Consider the following 27,382-nt stretch of genomic DNA (forward strand, 5'->3'; position numbering starts at 1 on the left):
TTAGAAAATGTTGGGTAGGTGCAACATAAAACAAAGAATGACAAGGGTTTGAGTGAGAGGTCTAACTGTTGTTTCCACGTGGCCACACACCTCTCCAATGTGTGCACAGTTCCTAAGTCATTTCATTGCACTTTCATGACTCAAAGAAGTATTCAAGTAGAAGGTGCTTTTTTGAGCTCTCCTATTTGTGCGGTTGGAAAACCAGAGCAAGAACACTTGTAGTTGTTTTGTGTGGTACACAGCCCCTGCCTATACACAATTCATGTTGTTGTTTACGCAATCCAATAACGATCCATTCTAAATCGCAATATGGGTCAGGCGGGCATAATTTGAAAGATTCTTCTATTGTCAACATGACCAGCTAAATGCTAAAATACAGTCTTACAGTGTTAGGCTTTCACAAGGCAATTCAGAGAAGCAGATTGTAATTTTGGTGCGCATAGAATGGAGTCATGAGTTGGCCTGTGGCATGCAAAAGACTACTGGTCTCACGGTAAATGACCGTTAATTAACATAAACACATTTAGCATCTCCAGGCCTCCACGCATATAAGCACATACAAGCTGCTAATGCACGCCTTTGGAACAACTACATTTTAAAAAGTCTAATAAATCATTTTAATATAAACCATTACAATAAATCCATGATTTATTTTAGGCAGGTATAAAGAAACATTGTGATGTAAAGAAAATGTATTTCATAAGACCAGAATATGAGTTGGCATACTGTATGTTATCTGGCTATGCGCCATGCAATGGGCTGTAGGCTTGTTCATTTAGCAAACAAGATATGTGTACAGTGCATTCAGAAAGTATTCAGACCCTTTGACTTTTCCCACATTTTGTTACGTTACAGGCTTGTTCTGAAAGGGATTAATGTTTTTCCTCATCAATTTACACACAATACCCCATAAAGACAAAGCGATAACAGGTTTTTTGAAATGTGAGCAAATTTATAAAAAAAATAAAACAGAAATACCTTATTTACATAAGTACTCAGACCCTTTGCTATGATACTCGAAATTGAGCTCAGGTGCATCCTTGAGATGTTTCTACAACCTGATTGGAGTCAAGTAAATTGAATTAATTGGACATGATTGGGAGGGCAAACACCTGTTTATATAAGGTCCCACAGTTGACAGAGCAAAAACCAAGCCACGAGGATGGAGGAATTGTCCGTAGAGTTCCAAGACAGAATTGAGTTGAGGCACAGATCTGGGGAAGGGTAACAAAATACAGCATTGAAGGTCCCCAAGAACACAGTGGGCTCCATCATTCTTAAATGGAAGAAGTTTGGAACAACCAATACTCTTCCTAGAGCTGGTCACCTGTCCAAACTGAGCAATCGGGGGAGAAGGGCCTTGGTCAGGGAGGTGACCAAGAACCTGATGGTTGCTCTGACAGAGCTCTAGAGTTCCTCTGTGGAGACGGGAGAACCTTCCAGAAGGACAACCATCTCTGCAGCATTCCACCAATCAGGCCCTTATGGTAGAGTGGCCAGATGGAAGCCACTCCTCAGTAAAAGGCACATGGCAGCCTGCTTTGCCAAAAGACACCTAAAGATTCTCAGACCATGAGAAACAAGATTCTCTGGTCTGATGAAAACAATATTGAACTCTTTGGCCTGAATGCCAAGCGTCACATCTGCAGGAAACCTGGCATCATCCCTACGGTGAAGCATGGTGGGGGCAGCAGGAGACAAGTCAGGATCGAGGGAAAGATGAACGGAGCAAAGTACAGAGAGATCCTTGATGAAAACCTGCTCCAGAGCGATCAGGACCTCAGACTGGGGTGAAGGTTCACCTTCCAACAAGACAAGAACCCTAAGCACACAGCCAAGACAATGCAGGAGTGGCTTCGGGACAAGTCTCTGAATGTCCTTGAGTGGCCACGCCAGAGCACGGACTTGAACCCGATCGAACATCTCTGGAAAGACCTGAAAATGTCTGTGCAGTGACGCTCCCTATCCAACCTTGCAGAGCTTGAGAGGATCTGCAGAGAAGAAAGGGAGAAACTCCCCACATACAGCTGTGCCAAACTTGTAGCGTCATACCCACAAAGACTCGAGGCTGTAATCACTGCCAAAGTTGCTTCAACAAAGTACCGAGTAAAGGGTCTGAATAGTTATGTAAATGTGATATTTCCGTTTTCTCTTTTTAGTACATTTGCAAAAATGTATAAAAAAAAAACATTTTTGCTTTGTCATTTAATACATTTTAGAATAAGGCTGTAATGTAACTGTCACGTCCTGACCCTAGTAAGATGTAATTTTCTATAGTAGAGTAGGTCAGGGCGTGACGGGGGTGTTTTGTGTTTTTCTATGTTTTGTATTTCTATGTTTATGTTCTATGTTTCTATTTCTATGTTGTTGTTTTTTTGGGTTGATCTCCAATTGGAGGCAGCTGGTCCTCATTGTCTCTGATTGGAGATCATATTTAAGTAGTGGTTTTTCTTCCTGGGGTTTTGTGGGTTATTATATTTTGAGTAGTGTTTGTTTCTCTCTGCGTCACGGTTTGTTGTTTTGTCATATTCAGTTATTTTGTGTATTGCAAAGTTTCATGGATTTAATAAAATGTGGAACTACAACCACGCTGTACTTTGGTCCGCTCCTTTCGACAGCCGTGACAGAATAACCCACCACAAAAGGACCAAGCAGCGTGGAAAGGAATGGACCTGGGAGGAAGTTCTGGACAGCAAGGGAACCTGGACATGGGAGGAGATCCAGGCTGGATGGGATCGCCTCCCATGCGAACAGGTGGAGGCAGCGAGAGCAGAGCGGCAACGAGAGGAGGAACTAGCCCAGCAACAAGGCAAGTGCGAGAGGCAGCCCACCAAAACATTTGGGGGGGGGGGCACACGGGAGATTGGCAGAGTCAGGTTGGAGACCTGTGCCAACTCCCCGTGTTTACTGTGGGGGGCGAGTGACCGAGCAAGCACCATGTTATGCTGAGATACGCACTGTGTCGCCAGTGCGCAGCTACAGCCCGGTGCGCTCGGTGCAAGCTCCTCACAGGTGCCATGCTAGAGTTGGAATTCAGCCAGGAAGGAGTATGCCTGCTCAGCGTTCCTGGTCTCCGGTGCGTCTTCTCGGCCCAGGTTATCCTGCGCCAGCTCTATGCACGGTACCCCCAGTTCGCCAACACAAACCTGTGCGACCTGTCACAACGCCTCGCGCTTGTCGGGCTATGGAGGTTATCCAGCCAGGACGGGTTGTGGCAGCCATAAGCTCCAGATCTCCAGTGCGCCTCCCTGACCCAGTCTACCCTGTGCCTGCTCTGCCCACCTGGCTTCTGGCGAGCATTCCGGAGCCTCCAGTCCAGTGAGATCTATTCCAGCTCCACGAATGAAGCCTCCAGTGATGATCTATTGTTTGAAGCCTGTAGAGATGATCCATGGCAAGAAGCCTGTAGGGATGATCCATGGCCCGGAGCCTGTAGAGATGATCCATGGCACGGAGCCTGCAGTGACGGTCCACAGTTCGGAACCTCCTGAGACGGCCTACAGTCCGGAACCTCCTGAGACGGCCTACAGTCCGGAACCTCCTGAGACGGCCTACAATCCGGAATCTCCTGAGACGGCCTACAGTCCGGAACCTCCTGAGACGGTCTACAGCCTGGAACCTTCTGAGATGGCCTACAGTCCGGAACCTCCTGAGAAGTTCCCCAGTCCAGAGTCTTCAGCGACGGCCTGCAGCCCAGAGTCTTCAGCGGCGGCCTGCAGCCCAGAGTCTTCAGCGGCGGCCTGCAGCCCAGAGTCTTCAGCGGCGGCCTGCAGCCCAGAGTCTTCAGCGGCGGCCTGCAGCCCAGAGTCTTCAGCGGTGGCCTGTAGCCCAAAACCTCCAGCGGCGGCCTGCAGCCCAAAACCTCCAGCGGCGGCCTACAGCCCAGAACCTCCAGCCCCGAACCGGAGCCGCCTCCTCTGCTGGAGGTTAAAGTTATGTGGACTGCATTTGAGCCGCCATAGACAATTATCATTCTCCCTACCCTCCCTTTTGTTTTGTGGTTTCTTTTGTTGTTTATGTTGCATTTGGAGTCTGCACCTTTGGGGGGGGTACGCTGCACTTTGGTCCGCTCCTTTCGACAGCCATGACAGTAACAAAATGTGGAAAAAGTCAAGAGGTCTGAATACTTTCCAAATGCACTGTATGTCCCATGCCATTATTTTATATTATATGATTTTATAGTAAGAAGAATACAATTGAACTTAGCTGAATAAAATAGGAAGGACATTTTTCCCAGTCACGGAGCAAGTGCGAGCACATATGAAGTGGCTATGTTGAGCATAAAATGATCATTTGAAACAGGTCCTATACGCTAGATTTAGAGTTATTTGGCAACTTTAGTTGTGAATGAGACAAACCATAGAATGTCTTAGAAATCAAACATATATGGGCTACATGATGAAATTATAGGCTATTGCCCTCTGTTCCTTGCCTCAGTCTGCACATGCTTTTCTCTCATCAAGTGATCATATTTTCACCCATCAGACTATTCTCAATTTAATCTTGTCTTTACTAATATGTTAAATTAGTTTTGATTTAGAATGGCCCATTATCAAATGGGCAGGAACAGGGGCAGAGGAAAAAAGACATGTCATCCATCTAATAGCTGATGGAAGCCACTTTTCAGCTGGGTTGTTTTTCTCACTCATGCGGGTGCTGTAGGCTACTCTGGTTATTTCACTCAACAGATCAACCACTGTGTGAGAGCATGCAGCCTCTCACTGTTCTCTCTCTCTGTTCTTGCAGTTACCCAGTGTTTAATTTGGGAAATCAGGTGAAATCTGTCGAACATCAACATGTTTTCACAACCAAACATATTTCATGAAAGTGTTGACAGCCCCTCTCTGTACGCATGAGAAAGGAATGAAGAAGGTCCCAGATCTGTTTGGTCGGCCATATGAGTTGGCAAGACAGCACAAACAGATCTGGGACCAGGCTTGCCAAGCCCCCAGCAGAAACTGATAATGGTAACCAAGTGCTGGTTTTGCATGGAACAGAATGAAAAGATGTATGTACAGACAGTACGTGCAGCGAAATACACAATGTCAAAGCAAGCTTTATCATTAGCAAGTAGCCTTTTACTTCATCATGGCTGTTCCCATAGGATAACCCTTTGAAGAACCCTTTTGATTTCAGGTAGAACCCTTTTGGTTCCAGGTAGAACCCTTTTGGTTCCAGGTAGAACCCTATTGGGTTCCATGTAGAACCCTTTCCACAGAGGGTTCTACATGGAACCCAAAATAGTTCTACCTGGAACAAAAAAGGGTTCTCCTATGGGGACAGCCGAACAACCCTTTTGGAACCCTTTTTTTAAGTGTAGCCTGTTTTTAACCTGTAAGCTACATCTGTATACGTACACACTACTTTAACATTGTTCCTTTCCCTGCATTTACTCTGCAGTACTCTGCAGTCGTACAGACAGGGTCCATTTCCCTGTTTGTTTTTGTGTGAATTCATACAGGTTCTCTGTACCTGCGTACCAGTTCCTGAATTATTTTTATTGAGTGCATTGCAATTATGTTGCAATTATATCCATGTTACGGTTATGTTGCTCCCATGTTAAAGTAACTGTCCAGTGGAAATCTCACTTTTAAAAATTATATTCTGTTTTTGACTCACTATCATTACCGAAGACTGGGGCTTCATCACAAATGTCACCCTATTCCCTATTTAGTGCACTACTTTTAACCAGCACCCTATGGACCCTGGGGTACTAGGCAATAGGGTGCTATTTGGGAAGAATATTTTATATTTTATACAGGTTTTTCCTAATTGAGATTAAATCTATTTTTCAAGAGAGACCTGGTCTATAAACACAAAACACCAGTTTGATGAACACAGAACAAGAATATTATCTGTCTGATCCTTCTCAAAGGAGATAAGTTGTGTTCTCCTCCCTCCCCATTCTCTCATGATTTGTATTACTGTTGTTTAGCATACCCCCTCATTCTCACATCCTCTAAAAGCACTTGTGAATATGGGAAGTGTAGTTCTCTCTCTCTCTCTCTCTCTCTCTCTCTCTCTCTCTCTCTCTCTCTCTCTCTCTCTCTCTCTCTCTCTCTCTCTCTCCCCCTCTCTCTCTCTCTCTCTCGCTCTCGCTCTCCCTCGCTCTCGCTCTCTGCGGTGGATGACCCTTTACCTTTTAGAAGTGATGGCAGCAGTAGCTCTTTAAGATGCTATGTTCATAAACCAAGGACATGAATAACAGGCTTTGGCCAGACACCAAGGTTACATCCCAAATGGCACCTTATTGAATATGAAGTGCATTACTTTTCACCAGAGCTCTATGGGCCTTGGTCAAAAGTTGTGCACTATAGAGAGAATAGGGTGCCATTTGGGACACAGCCCAGTTCTGTCAGGAGCCCTTTAGGGCAGTAGCGGTGCGTGAGTACAATCACCAAGCCAGAAAAAAAATCATATTACAACCTATTGTGATAATTGTCTTGTTTGCTCTATAACCTGTTAGTTCATATGCCTTGCCACCATTGTATATTGGCCTAAAGGCAGAGACAATAAGAATACACAGTGGCAGAATAAATTCAACCACACCTTTATTTCATCACAAAACCGGAGAGCAACATCTGTCCGGTGAAGTCCACAAAACATATTGTATGTAACAAACAGTTATGACGTACAGCATGGTCAAACAAGTTAATGTTTCCGACATTTTTGGACTACTAAACAACTTAATTTAGAACCACGGATAGTTACCGCAAGTCGCAAAGAAACAGGAGCTACTTCTACTATTCCAGGACCATTTCAACATCATCAAATCACCTATGCTTAGTCTAATACAGTCACAACTAAAATATACCAAAAAGTATTTAGTCCAATCAACATAAGCTGAATATGATGTGGCTGTCCATGGTTCTGATTTGTGACCAGATTCAGGAAACTAGGTGTATGTCGCGAGTCACGACTTCACATGAGAGCTGTTTGAACGTAAAAAATACAGGTAGAGCGATAGGGAGAGTAATGTTCAGTGAGCTGTTCTCTCTCTCTCTTAGATGTCTGGAAGTAGCTGGCAAGTTAGTACAGAAAGCACGGATCAACCCTTAAAGAGATGGGTGGGGCTAAGGCTTAAGAGGGTGTGAACAATGCTGAATGTGTGTAGACAAAGAAGGGCTCTCCAATAGTTGTACCAAAACATTGAAAGACGGTTTTCTCATAAGTGAGTTTACCAGTTGATCAACTTTCAAAGCAGAATTACTTTTTGATGAAAAAGCGAGCGATCAGGACCTCAGACAGGGGCGAAGGTTCACCTTCCAACAGGACAACGACCCTAAGCACACAGCCAAGACAATGCAGGAGTGGCTTCGGGACAAGTCTCTGAATGTTCTTTAGTGGCCCAGTGAGAGCCCAGACTTGAACCCGAACGAGCATCTCTTGAGAAACTTGAAAATAGCTGTGCAGTGATACTCCCCATCCAACCTGACAGAGCTTGAAATGATCTTCAGAGAAGAATGGGAGAAACTCCCCAAATACAGGTGTGCCAAGCTTGTAGCTTCATAACCAAGAAGACTTGAGGCTGTAATCGCTGCCAAAGGTGCTTCAACAAAGTACTGAGTAAAGGGTCTGAATACTTCTGTAAATGTAACATTTCTGTAATTCTTTTTTACAAATTTGCCAACATTTCTAAAAACTTGTTTATGCTTTTTCACTATGGGGTATTGTGTGTAGATTGATGTGGAAAAACAACATATTAATCAATTTTAGAATAAGGCTGTAACGTAACAAAATGTGGAAAAAGTCAAGGGGTCTGAATACTTTCTGAATGAACTGTACATAATAACACTTACTAAGTACACTTACTGTATGTTTTCTGTTATGTAAGAATACACCCATTGCAGGACTAACGTTAATTCACAGGGCTATTGCATGGCACAAATAGAACAGTGAGTTTCTGCCTCCTTCCCAGCTTGCTCTGAGACAGTGAATAATTTAAACTATGCTCATTGTTCTACTTGGTCATTCCTTCCTCGAGAGTTCTACAAACACACCCATGCACACACGCACGCACACACACGCATCCACACATCCACTATAACATTCTGCATGGTCCTCTAGCAACATTAAGTAATAGATTCATGTGTACCTTATTTTTGTTTATTGTTTTTGTATTATTTTATTTCTTCCAAAAAAATGTATTAACATTTTTGGATAATGGCGGGGGGGCTGCCGTTTTACAGGCTCCTAACCAACTGTGAAATGTTTATTGTTTTTGTTGCATTGCTTGTAACTCATTTTGGACATAGTGTTGCTGCTATCCTCTCTTATGACCGAAAAGAGCTTCTGACCATCAGAACATCGATTACCTCAAATTAGACAAGGATTTATTTTTTTATGAGTCCAACGCAAAGGTTATACTGCTTTGTCGAGACAAGGCCCAAATCCCCGTCATCAGCATGAAGAAAAGACGGAGAAAAAGGAGGAGGAGGGCAGGGTGCCTTGTAAGAATTTGCTGACGAGTAGGTAAACCACCACTACTTCCTTATTATTAGCCATCGTGCAATCATTAGAATACAATCTGGAAGATCTACGATTAAGACTATCCTACCAATGGGACATTAAATACTGTAATATCTTTTGTTTCACCGAGATGTGGCTAAACGATGACACAGATAATATAGAGCTGGCTGGCTTCTCCGTGCATCGGCAGGACAGAGCAGCTACTGGTAAGACGATGGGCGGGGGTGTGTGTATATTTATCAAAACCTGCTGGTACACGATGTCTAATATTAAAGAAGTCTCGAGGTATTGCTCGCCTGAGGTAGAATAACTCATCATAGCTGTAGACCACACTGTCTACAAAGAGGGTTCTCATCTATATTGTTCGTAGCTGTCTATTTACCACTACACTAAGACCGCACTCAACAAGCTGTATAAGGCCATAAGCAAACAAGAAAATGATCATCCAGAAGCGGCGATCCTAGTGGCCGGGGACTTTAATGCAGGCAAACTTAAATCCGTTTTACCTCATTTCTACCAGCATGTCACAAAAAACTGTAGACCACTTTTACTCCACACACAGAGACACAAACAAAGCTCTCCCTCACCCTCCATTTCACAAATCTGACCATAATTCTATCCTCCTGGTTCCTGCTTACAAGAAAAAACTAAAGCAGGAAGTACCAGAGACTCACTCAATACGGAAGTGGTCAGATGACACAGATGCTACGCTACAGGACTGTTTTGCTAGCACAGACTGGAATATGTTCCGGGATTCATCCAATGCTATTGAGGAGTATACCATTTCAGTCACCGGCTTCATCAATAAGTGCATCGACGACATCGTCCCCACAGTGACCTTACGTGCATATCCCAGCCAGAAACCATGGATTACAGGCAACATCCGCACCAAACTAAAAGCTAGAGCTGCCGCTTACAAGGAGCGGGACACTAATCCGGACGTTTATAATAAATCCCGCTATGCCCTCAGACGAACCATCAAACAGGCAAAGTGTCAATACAGGCCTAAGATTGAATCCTACTACACCGGCTCTGATGGATTACAGGCAACATCCACACCGAGCTCAAAGCTAGAGCTGCTGCTTTCAAGGAGCGGGACACTAATCCGGATGCTTAGAAGAAATCCCGCTATGCCCGCAGACGAACCATCAAACTTGCAAAGCCTCAATACAGGACTAAGATTGAATCCTACTACACCAGCTCTGATGCTAGTCGGATGTGGCAGGACTTGAAAACTATTACGGACTACAAAGGGAAAACCAGCCGTGAGCTGCACAGTGACGCGAGCCTACCAGATGAGCTAAATGCCTTTTATGCTCGCTTCGAGGCAAGCAACACAAGCAACACATGCATGAGCGCACCAGCTGTTCTGGACGACTGTGTGATCATGCTCTCCATTGCCAATGTGAGCAAGACCTTTTAACAGGTAAACATTTATGAAGCTGTATGGCCAGACGAATTACCAGGATGTGCACTCAAAGCATGCGGGACCAACTGGCAAGTGTCTTCACTGACATTTTCAACCTCTCCCTGACCGACATCTGTAATACCTACATGTTTCAAACAGACCACCATAGTCCCTGTGCTCAAGAAAGCGAAGGTAACCTGCCTAAATTATTACCGCCCCGTAGCACTCACGCCGGTAGCCATGAAGTTCTTTGAAAGGCTGGTCATAGCTCACATCAACACCATCATGTTGGAAACCCTAGACCCACTCCAATTCGCATACCGCCCCAAAAGATCAACAGATGACGTAATCTCAATCGCACTCCACACTGCCCTTTCCCAACTCGACAAAAGGAACACCATTGACTACAACTCAGCGTTCAACACCATAGTACCCACAAAGCTCATTACAAGCTAAGGACGCTGGGACTAAACACCTCGCTCTGCAACTGGATCCTGGACTTCCTGACGGGCCGGCCCCAGGTGGTAAGGGTAGGCAACAACACATCTGCCACGCTGATCCTCAACACTGGGGCACCTCAGGGGTGTGTGCTTAGTCCTCTCCTGTACTCCCGGTTCACCCACGACTGCGTGGCCAAGCACGACTCCAACACATCATTAAGTTTTCTGACGACACGACAGTGGTAGGCCTGATCACCGACAATGATGCGACAGCCTATAAGGAGGAGGTCAGAGACCTGGCAGTGTGGTGCCAGGACAACAACCTCTCCCTCAATGTGAACAAGACAAGCAACAACGGGGCTGAAGTGGAGCGGGTCGAGAGTTTCAAGTTACTTGATATCCACATAACCAATGAACTATCATGGTCCAAACACACCAAGACAGTTGTGAAGAGGGCACGACAGAGGAGACTGAAAAGTACTACAGCTGCACCATCGAGAGCATCCTGACCTGATGCATCACTCCCTGTTATGGAAACTGCACGGCATTTGACCGTAAGGAGCTACAGAGGGTAGTGCGTATGGCCCAGTACATCACTGGTGCAAAGCTTCCTGCTGTCCAGGACCTATAGACTAGGTGGTGTCAGAGGAAGCCCCCAAAAAATGTCAAAGACTCCTGTTACCTAAGTCATAGACTGTTCTCTCTGCTACCACACGGTAAGCGGTACCGGAGCACCAAGTCTTGGACCAAAAGGCTCCTTAAAAGCTTCTACCCCCAAGCCATAAGACTGCTGAACAATTAATCAATTGGCCACCCGGACTATTTACATTGACCCCCCCTTTGTTTTTACTCGCTGTTTATTATTTATGCATAGTCACTTTACAAATTACCTGTACTAACATGTACCCCTGCACATTGACTCGGTACCGATACCCCCTGTATACAGCCTCGTTATTGTTAAGTAGTTTAATTTTTTTACTTTAGTTTATTTAGTAAATATATTCTTAAATCTATTTCATGAACTGCATTGTAAGTTAAGGTTTTGTAAGTAAGTATTTTACGGTAAGGTCTACACCTGTATTCAGCGCATGGGACAAATACAATTTGATTTGATTTAATGTATTATTTTCTTTGGGAAGAAAAATGTTGGTGAGCAGCTTTCTGTAGTGCCAGAAGAGTCTATGTCTTCATTGTGACACTAGGTTGTTCACAGACAACGCTGAGTGTCCAGAGGCAGACACAGTGAAAAGAGGCAGAGAAGTGTTTGAAAGTCCCCCTGGTCGGTGGTGTGGAGAGGAATAAGAGGGACTGGTGTTGGTGAATCTGAATGTGCTCTTTCTTTACTACTGTCTCTTGGTCTCTTTGTATATATTTTGCCATTATCCTCCAATATTTTTGTCATGCTCCTGCTATATCAAGCCTTGGGAGCTGGTCTCTGGGTCTCAGGCTATGGCACACACACACACACACGCACGCGCACACACACTCCCTCCTTCAGCGTATCCCTCTCCAGTACACTTCAACAGGCGCCGAGCGGCAAAGTCGTCTATATTGGCCCCCTGTCATATTATCCTGTCGTTCCTTTCATACCCTGCTCTCCGGAGATGTATAAAACGATCGATATGATCTATACGCGACATATAAGAGGATAAAGGTTGTTAACCACACACAGGGCTAATCTGGAGACTGATAAAATGGACCCCTCTGTATTGAACCGACCTGAATCCTAGGAGGTAGAAATTGCCCTGGATAAAATCAATTTGTAGCTGGTCTATTGCAAAATGGCTGTATTGATTTTCTAGTAGGTTCTGTGTAGGAGACTGTGTCGGATTAAAAAACACTGATGGGTTTGCTGGGACTGCTGGTGCTGGGGGTTTCCCAGTCCTTGTGTTGAACCTTTTAATCAGGCTTAAGTTAGTCATCCTAATGAATATGGAACAGGAAACACACTCACGAACACGCTAAGACACTAATATAGGATTAGTTACTAGATATGTTTCCTGATGTCTCTCACTCAGTCTCTGTCTTTGTGTCTGTCTGTCTTTGTGTCTCTATCTCTTGCTCTTTCTTCTTTCCATGTCTATATCCCTCTTTCTCCTGTCTCATCTACACCTCTACACCTCATCTACACCTCATCTACACCTCTCTCTCCCCTGTAATCTCCCTGTCCCAATCTGCAAAAAGATGTCCCTAGATGTCTCTATCTTTCCCTGTCTTCCCCTCCAGAAGCAAATGATTGCAGTTAATTATACATGTATGCTTTCCATTTCAGGGAAATTAGAACTATTTTCATGCTTAGGAAAACATTTTTCTTCTGCTTCTCAGTTTTTTAGTTTTTCGTATTTTTCTGTCACCTTGAACACAACAGTAGCTAACAGCCGAGGCGAGTCGAGCTGGGCTCAGTGCATTCACATGGTAATTGCTGCCTGCTGAGTTTCCACAATAATAACCGCCTCAATAAGAGACATAACACAGATGAGCATGACAATTTAACACATTTTCTATTCTATTTTTCCCTCTCTTTGCTAGTTGCCTGTTTTCTCATAGCTTTGTTCAGTCAGTGTTGCTCCTAAAAAAAATTACCGCTTATTCACTGCCATTACTCTGTCGGTCCAAAATAAAAGCATCAAATCTCTTCTCCCATCTGCCAGACGTCCTTCTCTCGCTCTCTCTCCCTCTCTCCTTGACAATCACACACACGCACGCACCACACACACACGCACACACACACACACTTCTCGCAGCTCGCACCCGACGCCAAGCCTGGTTCCACTACTCACTCACAGTCCATCTGTTATCTCTCTCTCTCTCTCTCTCTCTCTCTCTCTCTCTGATTCTCTCTCTCTCTCTCTCTCTCGCTCTCTCTCTGTGTCTCTCTCTCGCGCCTCCTCTCTCTCTCTCTCGCTCTCTCTCTCTCTCTCTCTCGCTATCTCTCTCGCTCTCTCTCTGTCTCTCTCTGTCTCTTTCTCTCTCTCCCTCTTGTTTTCACACTTTCTCTTTCTTTCTTGTTTTCATTCTCTCTCTTTTCTCATCTTTCTTCCGTTCTCTCTCTCTCTCTCTCTCTCTCTCTCTCTCTCTCTCTCTCTCTCTCTCTCTCTCTCTCTCTCTCTCGCTCTCTCTCTCGCTCTCTCTCGCTCTCTCATCAACGCTACTTACAGTAGAATATACATAGTGTATACATAGCCTACATGTATTCTTTAATGTACTCGTACTTGTACTGTCACACACACACACACACACACACACACACACACACACACACACACACACACACACACACACACACACACACACACACACACACACACACACACACACACACACACACACACACACACACACTGAACAGTGTGTTCTATCTGCTCCTCAACGCGCTGCATTTGTTCAAGGGGAAAATCTTGATGATCAACATTAACTTCAACGAGTGCTGCTCAGTGTTTTGTGAAAGCATTGTGGATCGTGAAATGATGCACAGGAGGGATGAGGGACAGACAAATGGATGGATAGGACAAGGTGAAAATAAAATCTGAGAGAAATCAGTGACAGTCTCTCCTGAAGGACTAAGCTGGAGAATCAGTGTCTTTAGACAGCCGATCCCTGCCTGGCCCGTCTCGATGAGAAACCCCACAGGAGAGACGGAGGGGTGGAGGGATGAATGGAGGGATGGATGTACAGGACAAGGTGAAGATAAAGGACAAGTAGAATCAGTCTTGTCCTGAAGAGTGTATCCCCAGCCATGCCGCTGTCTCTCTAGAGCTGAGATTGTTTTCTGTCCATGGCTACATCCCAAATGGCTATATCCTTCATAGTGTACTACATTTGACCATAACCCTATGGGTCCTAGTCAAAAGTAGTGCATTATAAAGGGTATAGGGTGCCATTTGGGATGCATCCTGTGTCTCTGGCATTCTGTTCCTCTCTCCACCTCTCTCTACTCTCAGCCTCTCTTCTTTCTCCACCTCTCTCTCTTTCCAATCTCCACCTCTCTCCTCTGGCAGCTTTCAGACCTCAGGTCGCTTCCAATTGTGTGTCTAATTGATTACTTCCCATGCAATTACTCCTGTGTCATATTCAATATTTCATTGCTTGGATGAGGGCAGGAGGGAGTTTTTTTTTAAGGACGGCATTCATATTGTCACATTTGCAAGCTCTTTAATGCAGTTTAGGAGCAGCATGTTAACACCAGCCTGTGGAGTGGTTTCATCCCTAGGCCTAAGGAGTGTAGAACCATTCTGTACGAGCTGACAATAGTAAATGAAATGAATAGCATGGCCTTGGTTGATATTATGAGCCATAGGGGCACTTGATACATTGAGAATGAGGAGGTTGTTCTTTTTTTTATTTTGCTATTACACAAATGAAATCTTTGGAATAAATAAGGAGAACATGTTTTTCCAAGACAGCAGGTTGAGAGAAGAAGATTGAAATGTTGGTAAGACTTTACTTGACACCTAGTATCATAACGCGTTATGACACAGTCATAACCCTGTCATAATATGCCATAACAGCTGATATAACCTGTCATAATATGATCATAACACTGTCATGACACATATATTTATACCTGTTGTGACATATATTGCATTATTCTATGGCTGGTTATGACACCGACATAATTCAAATGTGTTTTTTCCCTGCCAAGAAGTTTCCTTTCGCTTAAAAGTTTGTTTCTTAAATCCTTTGTTGTTGTTGTAATGAATTCTTTACAGTCATGTTTTTTTACTCTTCATCATATTTTAAATAACTACACTTTATGACACTGTCAAGAAGCATTATGACCATACTGTGTCACTTCACTTGGAATAAGAAAATACACTTCATGATAATGTAATGAAGTATCATGACCATCAGAATCATATAAGCCAGATAGGCCAATCACGTACATGCCCTTATGTCAGTCATCAGTCAAAGAAAGGGTGTCTTGTCCTGCTCCTGAAATCTGCTCCTGCATTCATCCCAGTCATCAGCTACAGTGCATTGGGGTAGGTGTATGTTTGATATCAATGTGTGCACAATTACAATGATCATTTAGTATGGTCAATTTTAGAAATGTTATACAACATAAACATACTGTTGACAAGTAGGCTATGGTGTAATTAAATGTGTTGCCTTTTATGGTAGGTTTTGTGGGTTTTGACACTCTTATGTAGGTGTCATAACCAGCCATTAAATAACACAATATATGTCACAACAGGTCTAAATATATGTGTCATGACAGTGTTATGACCATATTATGACAGGTTATGAGAAGTTATGTCAGCTGTTATGGCATATTATGACATGGTTATGACAGTGTCATAACGTGTCATGACGCGAGGTGTCAAGTACCGAAATTATATTCTGCACTGACAGACAGGCCTCTCTTAATAAAGCATCTTGTAGACTAATAACCCTTTGACAATCGCATCTATTTAGTAACAACATGTGCTGCTGGGCTATGACACAGTCTTTAGTTCCTTCTGTTGTATTTTGCTGACTGGCTTCACTTCTCTCATTAATTATCCTATGTGGGAATTGCATAAGCCGAAGATATTAATGGTAGACAGCATAAAGTGTGCATCCTAAATGGTACCCTCTTCCCTATTTAGTGCACTACTTTTGACCAGATCCATATGGGCCCTGGTCAGAGGCGCATTAGAGAAAATTGTGCCATTTGGGACGCACTAAAAGAATATTAAATCTTCAGCTTTGGAGGGAACTGACCCCTCCTGCCCTAAACAGAAACAAGTAAAATAGAAAAAGCAGCACATCAAATTTGGGCTTATTAAAACAAATCTGTTTCTATCTTGAAGTAAATTGGATAGTTAATTCTGAGTAAATTGGGCAATTTGGTAAAGTTTCTGCTTGAAACTCCCAGGTGGGGAAGCAGTCTTGCTCCCACTGCAACTAGTTCTAATATAATACAACTCTGATATCTGAAACTACAGTACACTACATAGAAACGCCACCTCTCTTCAGAAGCATTTCTCTTCAAGTTCTCAGAAGAAGAGTCACTGTCTGAAACTTTCTCAGCTTCCCTGAGAATAACAATAATTACATGAGGAAACATAATAATAAAAACCATGTAGCATTTTCTTCTTGTCACTTATTGAAAGAAAGAACGAACAAGACACAAATTAAAAAAGAAAAACAAAGCCTAGGGAAACAAAGTTGAAAAGTGGAATAAGAAAAAACAGCTTCCAGAGCCTTCTTTATTTAACATCAAAATGTTGATAGCATTTGGAGGGTAAAACAGTGTAGTAATTACACTGAGATCAAATGGAGAGTGCTAGGGCTAATTCTAGTACTGTATAGTGGTAGTTAGCATGCTAGCCCCAGCCCAGCGCTGCCTGGGCCCCATGGTGGAACCAGAGCCATTAATAATGGATTAGGTGTCATCATTAAGAAACTGAATGATTAAAACATATCTCCCAGCTTCAAACGGCAACTTTCTCCATGCTTAAAAAAAAGCCCTGTGATATAGGCTGGTATAGTCCCTCTTGTTACAACTATGTCACATATTTAGATTTAGGACAGTGCTTTTGCGACTACGCCACAAACATCCTTTGGCAATAATAGGCAATAGGTGTGTCTGTGACAGACATTATACAACAGGTGGGTCTAATCCTGAATGCTGACTGGTTAAAACCGCATTCCAACAAGTGTCTATTTCACAAATTGCCACTGGCTAAATCTATGACGTTAAAATACCTATTTACAGTGGCTTGCGAAAGTACTCACCCCCTTGGCATTTTTCCTTTTTTTTGCCTTACAACCTGGAATTAAAATTTATTTTTGGGGGGTTTGTATCATTTGATTTACGCAACATACCTACCACTTTGAAGATGCAAAATAACAATAACAAAATAACAAAAAAACGTAAAACTTGAGCGTGCATAACTATTCACCCCCCAAAGTCAATACTTTGTACAGTAGAGCCACCTATTGCAGCAATTACAGCTGCAAATCTCTGGGGTATGTCTCTATAAGCTTGGCACATCTAGCCACTGGGATTTTTGCCCATTCTTCAAGGCAAACTGCTCCAGCTCCTTCAAGTTGGATGGGTTCCGCTTGTGTACAGCAATCTTTGTCATACCACAGATTCTCAATTGCATTTAACATTTAAATGTTTCCCCTTAAACCACTCAAGTGTTGCTTTAGCAGTATGCTTAGGGTCATTGTCCTGCTGGATGGTGAATCTCCGTCCCAGTCTCAAATCTCTGGAAGACTGAAACAGGTTTCCCTCAAGAATTTCCCTGTATTTAGCGTCATCCATCATTCCTTCAATTCTGACCAGTTTCCATGTCCCTTCTCGATGAAAAACATCCCCACAGCATGAAGCTGCTACCACCATGCTTCACTGTGGCGATGGTATTCTCGGGGTGATGAAAGGTGTTGGGTTTGCGCCAGACATAGCGTTTTCCTTGATGGCCAAAAAGCTACATTTGTGTCTCATCTGACCAGAGTACCTTCTTCCATATGTTTGGGGAGTCTCCCACATGCCTTTTGGCGAACACCAAACATGTTTTCTTATTTTTTTCTGACCATTCTTCCATAAAGCCCAGCTCTGTGGAGTGTATGGCTTAAAGTGGTCCTATGGACAGATACTCCAATCTCCGTTGTGGAGCCTTGCAGCTCCTTCAGGGTTATCTTTGGTCTCTTTGTTGCCTCTCTGATTAATGCCCTCCTTGCTTGGTCCGTGCGTTTTGGTGGGCGGCCTTCTCTTGGCAGGTTTGTTGTGGTGCCATATTCTTTCCAATTTTGAATAATGGATTTAATGGTGCTCCGTGGGATGTTCAAAGTTTCAGATATTTTTATATAACCCAACCCTGATCTGTACTTCTCAACAACTTTGTCCCTGACCTGTTTGGAGAGCTCCTTGGTCTTCATGGTGCCGCTTGCTTGGTGGTGCCCCTTGCTTAGTGGTGTTGCAGACTCTGGGGCCTTTCAGAGCAGGTGTATATATACTGAGATCATGTGACAGATCATGTGACACTTAGATTGCACACAGGTAGACTGTATTTAACTAATTATGTGACTTCTGGAGGCAATTGGTTGCACCAGATCTTATTTAGGGGCTTCATAGCAAAAGGGGTCAATACATATGCACACACCAATTTTCCATTTTTATTTATTTAAAGAAGTAATTTTTTTAATTTCACTTCATAAATTTGGACTATGTTCTGTATATCCATTACATGAAATCCAAATAAAAATCTATTTAAATTACAGGTTGTAATGCAACAAAATAGGAAATACACCAAGGGGGATGAATACTTTTGCAAGGCACTGTACTCTGTTCCATCTGATTGCACAATCCACTGTCTCATCAACCCAGCCAGGCAACTGACAACTTGATCTCCACTACAAAAAGCATCTAGACATTATCTCACATTTCTTTTAGAATTTTTGCAAATGTATTAAAAATAAAAAACGGAAATATACATAAGTATTCAGACCATTCACTCTGTACTTTGTTGAAGCACCTTTGGCAGTGATTACGGCCTCAAGTCTTCTTGGGTATGATGTTAGATGCTTGGCACACTTGTATTTGGGGAGTTTCTTCCATTCTTCTCTGCAGATCCTCTCAATCTCTGTCAGGTTGAATGGGGATCATTGGTGCAAAGCTATTTTCAGGTCTCTCCAGAGATGTTCGATCGGGTTTAAGTCCAGGCTCTGGCTGGGCCACTCAAGGACATTCAGAGACTTGTTCTGAAGCCACTCCTGCGTTGTCTTGATGTGTGATTAGGGTCGTTGTCCTGTTGGAAGGTGAACCTTCACCCAAGTCTGAGGTCCTGTGTCATGTCCTGGCCAGTATATAAGGTTAATTGTTTTGTAGTTTGGTCAGGGCGTGGCAGGGGGTATTTGTTTTATGTGGTTCGGGGTGGTGTGTTTGTGTAAAGGGTGTTTGATTTAGTATTTCCGGGTTTTGGTTTATGTTTAGTTAATTCTATGGTTAGTCTAGTGTGTGTGTTTCTATGTTTGGTTGATTGGGGTTGGGACTCTCAGTTGAAGGCAGGTGTTGTCTATCTGCCTTTGATTGAGAGTCCCATATATTAGGGTGTGTTTGTATGTGTTATTTGTGGGTGATTGTTCTGTGTGTAAGCCGTATGCTTTACCAGACTGTTTGTAGTTGTTCGTTCGTTTCGTTTTGTTATTTTGTATGTTCATTTTTGTAGTTAATAAAAATCAAGATGAGCATACACGTACCTGCTGCGTATTGGTCCTCCTTCACCGACAACAACCGTGACAGAATCACCCACCACCAAAGGACCAAGCAGCAGAGGAAGGAGCAGACGGAGTTCGAGTTGGACTGGCGGGAGAAGTGGACTTGGGAGGAAGTTCTGGACGGGGCCGGACCCTGGCATCAGGCTGGGGATTATCGCCGCCCGCAGTGGGAAATTGAGGAAGCCAAGGCAGAGAGGCGGTGGTACGAGGCCAGAGTGGACGCGCTGAAGGAGATGCGCGAGAGGCACCCCCAATAATTTTTTTGGTGGGGGCACACGGGTAGTTTGGCTAGGCGTAAGAAGAGCCGGAAGCCAGCTACCCGTGGTTATATGGAGGAGCGTATGGGGTGGAGAGCGCTATGTTTCGCTGAGGAGCGCACTATCTCACCCATACGCACGCACAGTCCGGTGCGCGTTATTCCAGCCCCTCGCAGGTGCCGTGCTAGAGCGGGCATCCAGCCTGGTAGGAGGATGCCTGCGCAGCGCATCTGGTCGCCGGTACGCCTCCGAGGACCAGGCTACCCAACTCCCGCTCTACGCACGGCTACCATCAGGCCCCTGCACAGCCCAGTCTGCCCTGTACGAGCACCCCGCTCGTGCAGGGTTACTAGTTCCATCCAGCCAAGGCGGGTTGTGCAGGAGGTAAGATCTAGACCGACTGTGCGCCTCCATAGCCCTGGGTTTCCAGCTCCTGTCTCTCGTGCGGACCCGGAAGTGCGTCAACCCAGTCCGACTCGTCCTGTTCCCGCTCCCCGCACTAGCCTGGAGGTGCGTGTTCATAAGCTGGTATATCCGGTACCAGCACCATGCACCAGGATTATAGTGCGTCAGCCCGCCAGTCAACAGTCATCATCAGAGCTGCCCGCCAGTCAACAGTCATCATCAGAGCTGCCCGCCAGTCAACAGTCATCATCAGAGCTGCCCGCCAGTCAACAGTCATCATCAGAGCTGCCCGCCAGTCAACAGTCATCATCAGAGCTGCCCGCCAGTCAACAGTCATCATCAGAGCTGCCCGCCAGTCAACAGTCGCCAGAGAGGTCAGATTGCGCTGAACTGCCGGAGTGGCCAGACTGCGCTGAACTGCCGGAGTGGCCAGACTGCGCTGAACTGCCGGAGTGGCCAGACTGCGCTGAACTGCCGGAGTGGCCAGACTGCGCTGAACTGCCGGAGTGGCCAGACTGCCCTGAACTGCCGGAGTGGCCAGACTGCCCTGAACTGCCGGAGTGGCCAGACTGCCCTGAACTGCCGGAGTGGCCCGAGTGGCCAGACTGTCCCGAATTGCCAGACTGCCCAGACTGTCCCGAATTGCCAGACTGCCCAGACTGTCCCGAACTGCCAGACTGCCCAGACTGTCCCGAACTGCCAGACTGCCCAGACTGTCCCCCGGCGATGCCAGACTGGCCCGACTGCCCCTCGGCGATGCCAGAGTGGCCCGACAGCCTGGAACGGCCGGAACCAGAGCCACCTCCAGAAATAGGTGGGTTGGGGAGGGGGGGTGTCGCACAGTGCCATCGTTGACGGCAGCCACCGTCCCTTCCCTCCCTTTAGAAAAGGGGACTTTTTGTTGGTGTTGCTTGGGGTTATTTTTTGTTAAGGTGCTTCTGGGGTAGCACCTTTAAGGGGGGGGGTACTGTCACGTCCTGGCCAGTATATAAGGTTAATTGTTTTGTAGTTTGGTCAGGGCGTGGCAGGGGGTATTTGTTTTATGTGGTTCGGGGTGGTGTGTTTGTGTAAAGGGTGTTTGATTTAGTATTTCCGGGTTTTGGTTTATGTTTAGTTAATTCTATGGTTAGTCTAGTGTGTGTGTTTCTATGTTTGGTTGATTGGGGTTGGGACTCTCAGTTGAAGGCAGGTGTTGTCTATCTGCCTTTGATTGAGAGTCCCATATATTAGGGTGTGTTTGTATGTGTTATTTGTGGGTGATTGTTCTGTGTGTAAGCCGTATGCTTTACCAGACTGTTTGTAGTTGTTCGTTCGTTTCGTTTTGTTATTTTGTATGTTCATTTTTGTAGTTAATAAAAATCAAGATGAGCATACACGTACCTGCTGCGTATTGGTCCTCCTTCACCGACAACAACCGTGACATCCTGAGTGCTCTGGAGCAGGTTTTTTATCAAGTATCTCTCTATACTTTGCTCCGTTCATCTTTGCCTCAATCCTGACTAGTCTCCCAGTCCCTGCCGCTAAAAAACATCTCCACAGCATGATGCTGCCACCACCTTGCTTCACCATAGAGATGGTGCCAGCTTTCCTCTAGATGTGACACTTGGCATTCAGGCCAAAGAGTTCAATCTTGGTTTCATCAGACCAGAAAATCTTGTTTCTCAATATCTGAGAGTCTTTAGGTGCCTTTTGGCAAACTCCAACTGGTCTGGCATGTGCCTTTTACTGAGGAGTGGCTTCCGTCTGGCCACTCTACCACAAAGACCTGATTGTTGGAGTGCTACAGACATGGTTGTCCTTCTGGAAGGTTCTCCCATCTCCACAGAGGAACTCTAGAGATCTGTCAGAGTGACCATTGGGTTCTTGATTACCTCCCTGACCAAGGCCCTTCTCTAAAAACCTGTTTTGGCTGTGTCATTATGGGGTATTGTGTGTAGATTGATGAGGGGAAAAAATGATTTAATCAATTTTAAAATAAGGCTGTAACTTAACAAAATGTCGAAAAAGTCAAAGGGTCTGAATACTTTCCAAAGGCACTGTGTATGCAGTATTTATACACTATATATATACAAAAGTATATAGTTTGGGGAAGCCAGGCCTAATTGCCCAACATCTGTACCTCACCTCACTAATGGTCTTGTGGCAGAGTGGAAGCATGTCCCCGCAGCAATGTTCCAACATCTAGTGGAAAGCCTTCCCAGAAGAGTGGAGGCTGTTATAGCAGCAATGGGGGGACCAACTCCATGTTAATGGCCATGACTTTGGAATGAGATATTCGACGTGGCCGGGGCCCTAGGTGACCACCTATGTCGCCTATGCCCAGGGCCGGCCATGAAAGAAGCTCAATCCATGTGTGAATATTCCAGGAGAGTATGCAGTATCTGAGCAATGGAAAGCCTGACAGATGATTCCAGTCTTTGACATGATGAATCATGTGTTTTGGGGGAGAAATATATGAGCTCTGTTTTCCTCTGAGTTTCTGGGGGGGTTTATCCGTCATATTTTGCCTGTGCTTGTCATGTATTATAGGTCAATTAATAGATGGCCTGTATCTAAGCAAGCAACTAAGGTTTTAATATAATCACATTTCTTATTGACCAGTGCTCTAATCCCATTCTATCTGAGACGCTGTGTCTCAAACCTCCACCTCCCTGAAATATTCCCTAGAGCATTCCTTTCGTTTTCTATTAGTAGTGATATGCTGATAATGAACTCATGAGAGATGTCCCCAAGGAGCCATCATCACTACCTCGGACTGATCTGGGACCTGTTAGGAGGATGGGAGATGAGAAGAGGAAAGTACTCACCCTGGATAGGACGCCATACCCCCCTATTACTTCATAGTAGTACAGTCTAGAAAGACCTGGTTATTTTCTACAATGATTGATATGTGTGTTTTCTGCAATTACTACAGTAAGTCCTTTTTACAAACCCTTGGATTAGCTTTCCTCAGAGATATTGATGGTTATTGTTAGTGTGTATATGCATGTGCGCCAAAGTTTACAGATGTGTGTTTAATGCGTACGTGTGTACATGCATAGGCTATGTAAAGAGATAATTAAATGAAAGAGTGCAGGCTAGGAAACTAAAGCACTGTGCTGTGCTGTTCACACACCAGGGTCTGACTGTTGAATAATTCACAGGCCTTGCTCCGAGGGGTCAGCCTAAATGGGCTAACTGGACTAACTGATGAGCCCTAGTACTGTAGCCTGCTGCACCCCATTCATCTTCATCTGAAGGGTCACTAGAATGTAGACAGAGGGCTGAGTAACCTTGTGCACCTCTAGTACCCGCCGTCTACTATCTCTCCATTTTTAAGGGGAATATTTTTAGCAGTCAATCGGATGAGCCAGATGAAACACAGACTTTTGCCTCATTAACAGTTAATGTGAGCATGCAAGGAATTTTAATGTCAATTAATAATCATAACACAGTCTAGTCTCGCTCCTCCCTCCGGCTATGTTTTAGTTAGCTCTAAACCAGGCCAGTCCGTCATGTTATCAGCCTGGAGGACTATGGGTAAAACGGACATTAACAAAAAATTGACCTGACAACAAAATACCTAAATTGGGTTCTGCAATGTCCACACTAACATACCATTTAGAGTGAAGCAATGTATTGAGTGGTATGCTAATGTGGATATTGGAACATAGCCCCAGTGTCGTCATCCATTTACGCCAGGGTTCTCCTGATTCTATAATACCTGCTTTCTTAAACAGGGTTGAGATTAGGATTGGGAAGCCTCCTCCTCCTTCTCCTCTTCCTCCAACACCTCCTTCTCCCTCCTTCTCACTGGAATCACAGCATTATCAATCCATAATGAGAACGCACCCCTCTCCTCAATCCCAAAACGTTAGCCCCTAATGGGAACACACATCTCTCTCCCCAATCCCACATCAATAGCCCCTAATGCGAACACACCTCTTTCTCCCCAGACCCACGAAGAGGTTAGCTAGCCCTAATTGGAACACATTTTATCCTCGGAGTACAGGGAAATGTTAATGAAACACTTCTGGAGGGTTAAGCCAATTATTTCTGTTCCCGCCAATCACATGCCTCTCATTTCTGAAATGTCAGTGTTGCCGGGGAGCAGGAGGGAGATGGAGGCAGTGAGGTAGTGGGGAATAGCAAGGGGGCGAGTGGGGATAGGATGGAATAATTACGTTTTCCTGGCCAGGGAGGTAAGAGATTAAGAAAGGAGATAAGAGAAGAGAAGAGATAGAGTGAAGCAAGAGAACAGAGGGATGAATGGAGAGCGTGTGTTCAGGGCAGTGTGTGAGTGGCGAGAGAGAAGGAAAGAGGGGTGTAAGAGAGGAGAGAGAGAGAGGAGGGGAGAGAGGGATGTCAGAAAGGAGAGAGAGAGAGAGGAAGGGAGAGGGGGATGATAGAGAGAAGAGAGAGAGGAGGGGAGAGAGGGATGTCAGAGAAGAGAGAGAGAGGAGGGGAGAGAGGGATGTCAGAGAGGAGAGAGAGAGGAGGGGAGAGAGGGATGTCAGAGAAGAGAGAGAGAGGAGGGAAGAGAGATAGTAGGGGAGAGAGGGGTGTCAGATAAGAGAGAGAGAGGAGGGGAGAGAGGGATGTCAGAGAGAAGAGAGAGAGGAGAGGAGAGAAGGATGTCAGAGAGGAGAGAGAGACACAGAGGGTTCATGGTCCAGGGAAAAGTACTCTGGGATGTATCAAAGGTATAATGTGTAATATCAGTGTTTCAGTGAGAGACTGTGTTTGTATGTGAGAGTGTTTTTGTGTACTGTATGTACTTACAACAATCACAAAAGTACTGGCCAGAGCCTGAGTATCCCGACTGACACATACAGCATACCCCTACCACTATCCTATTACCACTATCCTTCGATTGTCAGCACCAACTGAGCCCAGCACAGCCCAGTACACTGCTCTCTTTGTGAAAAACTAGCACAGTGTGACCCTATGAGCCAGCTAGCTTCTCATCCCCTTCTCCCCCTCACGGCATCACAGCTTCATTCATTATTAATGGGTTTATATTTCACTGGCTGGGCTAGGCTAGCTGGGCCTTAGAGAAGTGGAGCAGATTGAGCAGAAGCAGGCAGCCATGGGTAAAGCAGAGCAGGTTTTAGAGCTATCAAAACACAAACACACACAGATGTGCACACACACTTGAACAAATGCGTACACACACACATTTTAGTAATTTAGCAGACGCTCTTATCCAGAGCGACTTACAGTAGTGAATACATACATTTCATGCATTTAATTATAATTTTTTTTGTACTGGCCCCTGTGGGAATCGAACCCACAACCCTGGCGTTGCACACACCATGCTGGCATTGCAAACACCATGCTCTACCAACTGAGCCACAGGGAAGACACATGCAGGCACGCGCACGCACGCACGCACACACACACACACACACACACACACACACACACACACACACACACACACACACACACACACACACACACACACACACACACACACACACACACACACACACACACACACACACACACACACACACACACACACACACACACACACACACACACACACACACACACACACACACACAGGCAATGTTAGGAAGGGGAATATGTGTGTAATGGGACATGAAGGGCCCGTGCTGTTCTGCAGGACCCCTGTGGAGCCCCATACACAGCTCACCCACCTAGATGTTACAGCACGCATCAATTCATTAACTAAATATACAGATCACAGCCTCGCCACCCACACACACACACACACACACACACACACACACACACACACACACACACACACACACACACACACACACACACACACACACACACACACACACACACACACACACACACACACACACACACACACAAATGGTCCCTTTTGTTGGTGGAGCAGAAGTGCGATAGATATTTGTTGTAGTTATTGTCCTCTTTCTTCCTTTGCCCATTGATTCCACTAGTTGTGTCTACTCCTCCTGTCCAGCAAGCCTTTGATGAGATTATATCATTTTCATGTTCATCGTCATTACATCCTGCTTATGACTTTTCTATGCAGTGGTAGCTCCACATTGGTTCACACAGGTGGGTGTAAACCTGCCCTGTATGTGATTGGTATTTAGCCTGTCCAAGGTCTGTCACGAGCTTCTCTGATTTGCCATTATATTACCCCTTGGCAGCATTATCAAAAAGCACAGCATTGATTTTCACTGCTATGCAGACTATACACAACTTTGCATTTCTGTGTCACCAGAGGATTTTAGCCCCACAGATAAATTATTCAACTTTATTAGTGATTTAAATGTACATTTTATTTCACCTTTATTTCACTAGGTAGGCTAGTTGAGAACAAGTTCTCATTTACAACTGCGACCTGGCCAAGATAAAGCAAAGCAGTTCGACACATACAACAACACAGAGTTGTGTTGGAATAAACAAACATACAGTCAATAATACAGTAGAAAAAGTCTATATACAGTGTGTGCAAATGAGGTAGGATAAGGGAGGTAAGACAATAAATAGGCCATGGTTGCGAAGTAATTACAATATAGCAATTAAGGAATAAGATAAATAAATAAATTCAGTATGGGGATGCGGTAGTTGGATGGGCTTTTACAGATGGGCTATGTACAGGTGCAGTACTTGGATGGCTTCCTCCAGCTAAATCAAGACAAGTCCGAGGTATTGTTGGAGCCAAAGCACAGAGAAAGAATCTAGCAAAACATTTGAATTCACAGGCAATAAAGATAAAACGCCAGGCAAAAAACGTAGGTGTTGTTTTAGATTCTGAATTAAATTTTGTGTCACACATTAGGAATATGACTAAAAAATTATACATTTACATTTTAGCAGACACTCTTATCCAGAGCAACTTACAGTAGTGAATGCATACATCTCATACATTTTTTTCTCCATACTGGTCCCCCGTGGGAATCTAACCCACAACGCTGGCGTTGAAAACACCATGCTCTACCAACTGAGCCACACGGGACCGTTCTTTTTATCACCTGAGGAACATTGCCAAGGTGCGGATGTTTCTCTCTCAGGCTCATACAGAGAGACTCATCCATGCTTTGATTACAAACAGGCTTGACTACTGTAATGCTCTCCTGTCTGTTATACCCAAGAAAGCCATTGGTCAACTGCAAAACATATAGAATGCTGGAGCACAGATACTGACTAAGACCAGACAGAGAGCTCACATTACACCGGTTTTAAGGTCTCTGCACTGACTGCCT

The 27,382-nt window shown here is 44.7% G+C and overlaps 1 protein-coding gene and 1 non-coding gene across 2 annotated transcripts in view; one reads left to right on the forward strand and one right to left on the reverse strand.

The window, feature by feature from the left end:
- erbb4b (erb-b2 receptor tyrosine kinase 4b) overlaps positions 1-27,382 on the forward strand; it is a 483,415-nt gene that overhangs the window by 297,666 nt on the left and 158,367 nt on the right. The gene's annotated exons all lie outside the window — the stretch shown is intronic.
- trnae-uuc (transfer RNA glutamic acid (anticodon UUC)) lies at positions 27,062-27,137 on the reverse strand. The gene has a single exon. It is a non-coding gene; the product is annotated as a tRNA-Glu (tRNA).

The sequence above is a fragment of the Salmo salar genome, chromosome 25, assembly GCF_965601325.2.
Source record: "Salmo salar chromosome 25, fSalSal1, whole genome shotgun sequence".
Taxonomy (NCBI): domain Eukaryota; kingdom Metazoa; phylum Chordata; class Actinopteri; order Salmoniformes; family Salmonidae; genus Salmo; species Salmo salar.